Source organism: Schistocerca piceifrons, chromosome 3 (genome assembly GCF_021461385.2).
Source record: "Schistocerca piceifrons isolate TAMUIC-IGC-003096 chromosome 3, iqSchPice1.1, whole genome shotgun sequence".
In the NCBI taxonomy this organism is placed as follows: domain Eukaryota; kingdom Metazoa; phylum Arthropoda; class Insecta; order Orthoptera; family Acrididae; genus Schistocerca; species Schistocerca piceifrons.
Window position 1 is genome coordinate 616,318,078 of NC_060140.1, and position 8,025 is coordinate 616,326,102.

An 8,025-nucleotide genomic window follows, 5' to 3' on the forward strand; every position below is an offset into this window, starting at 1 on the left:
ACCCAGGTTCGATCGCGTCCGCATTTTTACAGGAAGCGCTCTCAACAAGGGAAGCGTCCAGGCGTCTCGGAGTGAACCAGAGCGATGTTGTTCGGACATGGTGGAGGTACAAAGAGACAGAAACTGTCGATGACATGACTCGCTCAGGCCGTACAAGGGCTACTACTGCAGTGGATGACTTATGCCTACGGATTATGGCTCGGAGGAATCCTGACAGCAACGCCACCATGTTAAACAATGCTTTTCGTGTTACAACTTCACTCCCGACATCCACGGCGAGGTCCATCTTCTCAACCACGACACCGTGCAGCACGGTACAGATTGGTCCAACAACATGCCGAATGGACCGCTCAGGATTGGCAACACGTTCTTTTCACCGATGGTTGTCGCATATGCCTTCAACCAGACAATCGTCGGCGACGTGACTGGTGGCAACAGGGTCAGGCTGAACGCCTTAGACACACCATCCAGCTAGTGCAGCAAGGTGGAGGTACTCTGACGATTTGGGTTGGCATTATGTGGGCCGACGTACGCCGCTGGTGGTCGTGGAAGGTGCCGTAACGGCTGTACGATACGTGAATGCCATCCTCTGACCGATAGTGCAACCACATCGGCAGCATATTGGCAAGACATTCGTCTTCATGGATGACAATTCGTGCCCCCATCATGCACATCTTGTAAATGATTTCCTTCAGGCTTACGATATCAATTAGAGTGGCCAGCATGTTCTCCAGACATGAACCCTATCGAACATGCCTGGGATAGATTGAAAAGGGCTGTTTATGGGCGACATGACCCACCAACCACTGTGAGGGATCTACGCCGAATCGCTGTTCAGGAGTGGTACAAGCTGGACCAACAGTGTCTTGATGAACTTGTGGATAATATGCCACGACGAATAGAGGCATGCATCAATGAAAGAGGTACCGGTGTGTACAGCAATCTGGACCACCACCTCTGAAGGTCTCGCTGTGTGTTGGTACAAGATGCGGTGTGTGGTTCTCATGAGCAATAAAAAGAGCGGAAGTGATGTTAACGTTGATCTCTAATCCAATTTTCTGTACAGGTTCCGGAACTCCCGGAACCTCGGTGATGCAAAACTTTTTTTGATGTGTGTATATCACTGCACTGTTGTCTTGTTATAGGGGAATCAGTATTGCTAACCCAAAATACCATCTTCAAGCGTTAACCGATGCTAAGAGGGTGAACTCCAATCCCGCACACGCTCCCATGAGTGACCACATTTATAAACTTGCCTTCGCCGAATCCTGTATAAGCAATGTTGCGTCTGCAGCCAATGATGCAGTATTCTATGGAAGGCAGTTGATAGATGTTGCCACTGATGGTGTCGTGTGTACGATTGGAGATCACCTCTCAACGTCAGTTAAAGCCAGAAGATGTATTGAATCACTGAAACTGGTTGCAATATAATAAAATAACACTAAAACGACAGCTGCAATTGTTTCTCTTTATTACGTGAGAGAACAGTCGAAGCCCCGCAGACTATCAATTACAAGGATGGACATACTGAAACGTGAACATAAGATAGGTCGTTTGTGTAGTTTGTTATGTTGTGTGATTTAATCTTTTCCCCCAGAAATTCGGAATACGTATTCTTATACAGGGACTGGCACTAAATAACACAGAGAAGTACGAGCTGTTTTATTCACTGTTGTCCTGCTTATTTGTTTCCTCGTGATATGACCAGTGCAGTTCGCTTCACGGACACACAAGAATTCACATAATCATTATTCGTGGTATTTACTACTAAAAACAGTCTTGATCACGATTTATCAAGGTGATCGGTTTCGACCACTACTGTGGTCATCTTCAGACCATTGAGTAGGAACCTCTTTCTGTTGGAGAATCACTACATTCAAAAGCAATTATTCGTGGTATTGAACGCAAGGGACCATTAAATGCCGGCCGGAGTGGCCGAGCGGTTCTAGGCGCTACAGTCTGGAACCACGCGACCGCTACGTTCGCAGGTTCGAATCCTGCCTCGGGCATGGGTGTGTGTGATGTCCTTAGGTTAGGTAGGTTTAAGTAGTTCTAAGTTCTAGGGGACTGATGACCTCAGAAGTTAAGTCCCATAGTGCTCAGAGCCATTTTTGGACCATTAAATAATATCTTGGTATACGCTAAATGTGCTCACGAAGTACTGAATATTGTTTATGTATGATGTTATGACTAGTCGAAACCACGATCATCCGGCCATAACTGTGGGTTATGTGATTGCTCTGGTAAATGGCTTACCTGAACCACAACGGATGAAATATTAGTTCACTTTATTACACGAGTAACAAAACGATGTACTGAACTTGATATAATCCTATGAAACACGATTGCTTGATATTTTTCAACTACCATTGACTATTAAAGCATTACTTAATGCACTAATTAACAAACTGTTCTCTTGAAGCACAATGGTTAACATTTACAAAAGTAAATTTCCACCTGATACTTTAATAAGTTTTTAACCCTACTAGATAATGTTGACTGCTTCAGTTGACGTCACGAACTGGGGCAGAGCACTACCATGATCATACATAGTATGGACCTCCGTGCGAGGGTTCTGCTCTGCTGAGAGAGAGAAGATGTGCGTTCTTCAGCCTCTCACATTCGTCGTTGTGGGTTGCAGCGAGATATTGCTAATGTTTGTTGTGTCGATGTGCGTTTCCGACTGTGATGCGGCACCGTGATCTTCGGACGCTATCACTTGTATCAGTGCACTGTTCAGGCATTACCTAAACCAGCTAACTGAACAAGGTGCCAAGTGTGGACCTGGTGAGGAATTTTAACTACGATGACACAGATTTTATCAACAATCAAACCTTCGCACAAAAAAAGTGCAGCTCAGACATTGTCAGAACTGTTTAATTTGAGACTTTTCCTTGCAAAACTTTCAAAATTAAGGAAACAGTTCATATTTTTTGTACCACCGTTACTATCATTTTGTCAGAGTGGTATTAGATATTGTAAAGAAATTTGTAGTGTCTTATTTATCTGAAATAAGACAATACCAATTTTTGGAAATTTGGTCACTTGTGATCCCTACACAAGAAATATTGCGAACATGCCGCCTAAAACTCGTTGTGGCGGTGACGCAGTCTCTTACCAGCGGTGGCCAGGCCGAGAAATATGGGTTAACTAACCCTGAAGGCGACCATGCTGCCTCCCGCTTCGTTCATAAAAGTTGCTCATTTATGAAGAATCTCACTCGTATCAAACTGGCAACTGGCGTAGAATTCAATCATGCAATACTGGTATTGAATGTGATCTCCGTAAATGGCGGCGTAAAATTACATCAACAGATAAAAAAAAAAATTACAAGATGCTCAACGTAGAATTACATTATCTTGGGTATTAATAAACTGCTTCAGCTGTATTTGTCCTTTATTTATAGATCACTACCGGTTTCGTGATACTAAAAGTCACATCTTCAGGTGAACATACGTCTAAAAAATTCGTCTTGTATCATCAGCAGTTCAAAGTTTATGAAGCAGCACGTCAGCTGCATTTTACATCAGGAATTATCATAGTAGACGCGACATTTGTTGAAGTTGATCAAAAGCAAATGCCAAAAAGCATTTCACTACGTCGTGTGGGCGTTTTTAAAGCAATATAACTGATTATGTTCGTCAGTACACATACTCTCAACGTGTGCATGACTCATTCGCTTAAATGGTTGACATCGAATTACTTGTTTTAAGAGATGAGACAAGCTAAGCGAATCACAAACCGTAGTTTGGCAACAGAACAGCAACAGGTATTTACTGAATAGTACATGGCGATCCAATTAAGGAAAATAAAACTTTTGCACTCCTGATTGCTGATTAATTACTAAACTTTAGTATTTAATTTGACTACGATGTAGGGAGATCACAATCATGTGGTAGGTCCATCCACATTTATTTCCATTTCCTGATCAATTATTGTGCCTTTGTATTGCAATTGACCTTCTCATTTCTTTGACGCGACGTGCGACCCGTCATGAATTTCTTCTCCGGTGCCAACCTTTTCATCTCGAGTAGCAGTTGCAACCTACGTTCTCAATTATTTGCTGAATGTATCCCAATCTCTGTCTTACTCCACAGTTATTACCCTCTAAAACTCCCTCTCGTACCAGGAAGTTAATCCCTGATGTCTTAACTGATGTCCTATCATCCTGTCCCTTCTTCTTCACAGTGTTTTTCATATATATTTCTTTCCTCGCCAATTCTGTGGAGAACCTCCTCACTCCTTATCTAAGTCCACCTGATTTTCAACATTCTTCTGCAGCACCACATCTTAGACGCTTTTATTTTCTTCTGTTTCGTTTTTCCACAGTCCATATCTTAATGACATACAATGCTATTCTCTAAACGTAGATTCCCAGAAATTTCCTCGTCAAATTGAGATTTATTTTTAGTACTAGTAGACTTCTTATTGCCATAAATGACCTTTTTGCAAGTGTTAATCTGCTTTTGATGTCTCCTTGCTCCGTCCGTCATTGGTTATTTTGGTGCCTAGGTAGCAGAATTCCTTTAGTTCATCTACTTTATGATTATCATTTACAATGTTAAGTTTCTGGCTGTCCTCATTTCTACTACTACTCATTACTTTTATCTTTCTTCAACCCATATTCTGTATTCATTAGACTGTTTATTCCATTCAACAACTCCTGTAATTCCTCTTCACTTTTATTGAAGATAGTAACGTCATCAGCGATTCTTAACATTGATATCCATTCATCTTGAATTTTTATCCCACACTTGATCCTTTCTTTTATTTCCGTCATTGGTTCTTCGACATATAGATTGAACAGCAGGTGCGAAAGACTGCATCCCTCTCTTACAGCCTTTTTAATCCTGGCACTTGTTTCTAGGTCTTTGTTCCGGCATATATTGTATATTACCCGTGTTTCCCTATAGTTTACCCCTTTTTTTCTCAGGATTTTGAACATCTTGCACGATACTAGACTCTCGAATGGTTTCTCCAGGTCGATAAATCCTACGAACGTGTGTACTGATTTTTCTTCGGTCTTGCCTCCATTATCATCCGCAACGTCTGAACTGCCTCTCTGGTGCGCTTACCTTTCCTAAAGCCGAACTGATCGTCATCTAACCGATCCTCAACTTTTTCTTTTCTCTTGTGTTATTCTCGTCAGACACTTGAACGCAAGAGCTGTTAAGCTGATTGTGCCATAATTCTCGCATTTGTCGCCTATGGGTAACTTGGGAATTGTGTGGCTGATGTTTTTCCGAAATTCTGATGGTATATCGCCAAACTCACTCGTTCAACACGCCAACGTGAATAATCGTTTGGTTGCCAAAAAAATGGCTCTGAGCACTATGAGACTTAACTTCTGAGGCCATCAGTGCCCTAGAACTTAGAACTACTGAAACCTAACTAACCTAAGGACATCGCGCACATTCATGCCCGAGGCAGGATTCGAACGTGCGATCGTAGCGGTCGCACGGTTCCAGACTGTAGCGCCCAGAACCGCTCGGCCACCCCGGCCGGCCGTTTGGTTGCCACTTTGATCCATGTTTTTAGAACTGCCGTTGGAATGTTACGTATCTCTTCTTCCCGATATGATTGTTATACTTCCAAAGCTCTTCTACATTCTGATTTTAATACTGGTTATCCTGTCTCTTGCTTGCCGACTCCTCTATCGTCATCAGTCGTGCCATCAGATACGCCCTCCCCCTCATACAGGCCCTCAATGTATTCTTTCCACCTACTGTTCTCTCCTCTGCATTCCAAGGTGTTATTCCCACTGAACTCTTAATGGTGCCTCCCTTGCTTTAATTTCATCGAAGGACGCCTTGACTTACTTTTTTGTATGCTGAGTCAGTCCTACCAACAATCAGTTTTTTTTTGGTTTCTTCACATTTTTCCTGTAACCATTTCGCCCTAGCTTCCATGCTCTTCCTATTTGTTGCATTCCTAACTTGCTTGCTTCTGAATTCCTGAATTTACCTGATAGTTTTTGTGCTCCTTCTTCCGTCGATCAACTGAAATATTTCTTCTGTTGCCCACAGCTTCTTCGCAGTCTCCAACGTCTGTGACTGCACTTTTCAGAGATGTCCTTTCTTTTTCAACTGAACTGCCTATTGAGCTATTCATTATCGCCGTAGCTATATCCTCAGAGAACGTCAAGTATCTCTTCATATCTTAGAGTTCCGTATCCCACCTCTTTGCACATTGTTTCTCCCTGACTAGTCTCTTACACTTCAGCCTAATCTTCATGATCCTAAATTGTGATCTGAGTGTAAATCTAGTCCTAGGTACGCCTTTCAATCCAGCAGTCTGTGACTGACCATGGAGTAATATAACCGATATTTTCCGGTACCTTCCGGCCTTTTCCAAGTGTACCTCCTCCTCTTGCGATTATTCAACAGAGCAGTCGCTGTTACCAAGATAACTTAATTAGGCTTTCTTATCTCTCATTCCTAGTACCAAGCTCATGTTCTCCCGCAACCCTCTGTTCTACTCCTTCCCTACAACCACACTCCAGTCCCATATGACTGTTAGATTTTCGTCTCCCTTTATGTACTGAATTACCAGTACAGTATCCTCATATACTTTCTCTGTCTCTTTGTCTTCTTCTTGCGACGTCGCCATGCGTGCATGAACTGTGGTTATCAGTGTTGGCTTACTGTCGATTCTGATGAGAAAAACCCCATTACTGGACTTTTCACAGTAACTCATTCACTGTCCTGTTTTCCTATTCATAACGAATCCTACTCTCGTTATTCCATTTTATGCTGCTGTTGATTACCCTGTTCTTGCTTGACCAGAAATCCTTGTCTTCTTTCCATTTCACTTCACCGACACTTGCTAGGTTGAGCCTTTGCATTTCCCTTTTCAGATTTTCTAGCTTCCCTACTACGTTCGAACTTCTGACATTACACTCTCCGACTCGGAGAACGTTATCCTTAGTTCGTTATTCGATATTTTTCTAATGGTCAACTCCCCCTTGGCCGTCGCCTCCTGGAGATCGGAATGGGGAACTAATTCGGAAAATTTTGCCGATGGCGAGGTCGTCATGACACTTCTCAATGACAGGACACGTGTCCTCGATACACTTTAAGTGTCTTTAACGTAGTAGTTTCCATTGCCTTCTGAATCCTCAAGGTGCTGTCCACTGTTGATACTCCCACCTTTTAGGGAAATTTTGCACCTCTGTCCATACCTCCGCCCCTGTAGCGAGATCTCAGTGATATGGTAACTTAGCAACGGTCTAAGGTGAGACCAGCCACTTCTTAGCAAACCCTTCATGACAGACTCGAACCGAACGTGGGGCTTAACTGACACGGCCTTTGGACCGTGGGCCTGCCACTAATTATGGTGAAATTTATGGCATTATTGTGGCTTGCAATTCGGTTATTGATTTTTGTGTTAATATATGTTTGTAATTCTATACTCGACGTTGTTGGTTCGACATGAGATTTTTTCATATGAGAAATTAAATTTTACAACAGACTGCATTTAGTAAAATACGACAGGCGCGTTCAGTAGGCCATCACGTAAGAGTGCAGAGAGTGTGCATGGGGGAGTGTATTATATGTTTGATTTAAATAACTGCTGATGGCTTCTGTTCACGTGATTCCTGCAGTGTCGTTTGAATCTGATGTCATACCGGTATAGTATGCCCTTCACTGATTTTCTCGTGCTTTGGAGGGAATGAAACTCGTAGAAGGCAGCATAGCTGGCTGTATGAAATTTCGTCAGTAAAAGTAACAAGGGTACTGAAAACGAAACGCATGTCTTGGCAATGGTGGACATGACTGATGGAGAAATCAGGCTTCCACTGAAATCATGGTGGCACCACAACAGATCTCATACGAAGCTAGTCATCTTCGTATCTCTGTTATAATATTAGTTACCTGCTCAGGAGAACACACTTGACTTGGAACGCTGTAGATGGTGCACAACTAGTCTCCTTCTTCTGCTGCTGCTTCTGCTGGTGCTGCGGCAGCACTTCAAGGCTTGGGCGTTATGTCTGTTCTTACTTCACATACCTAACTGCATCTCTTT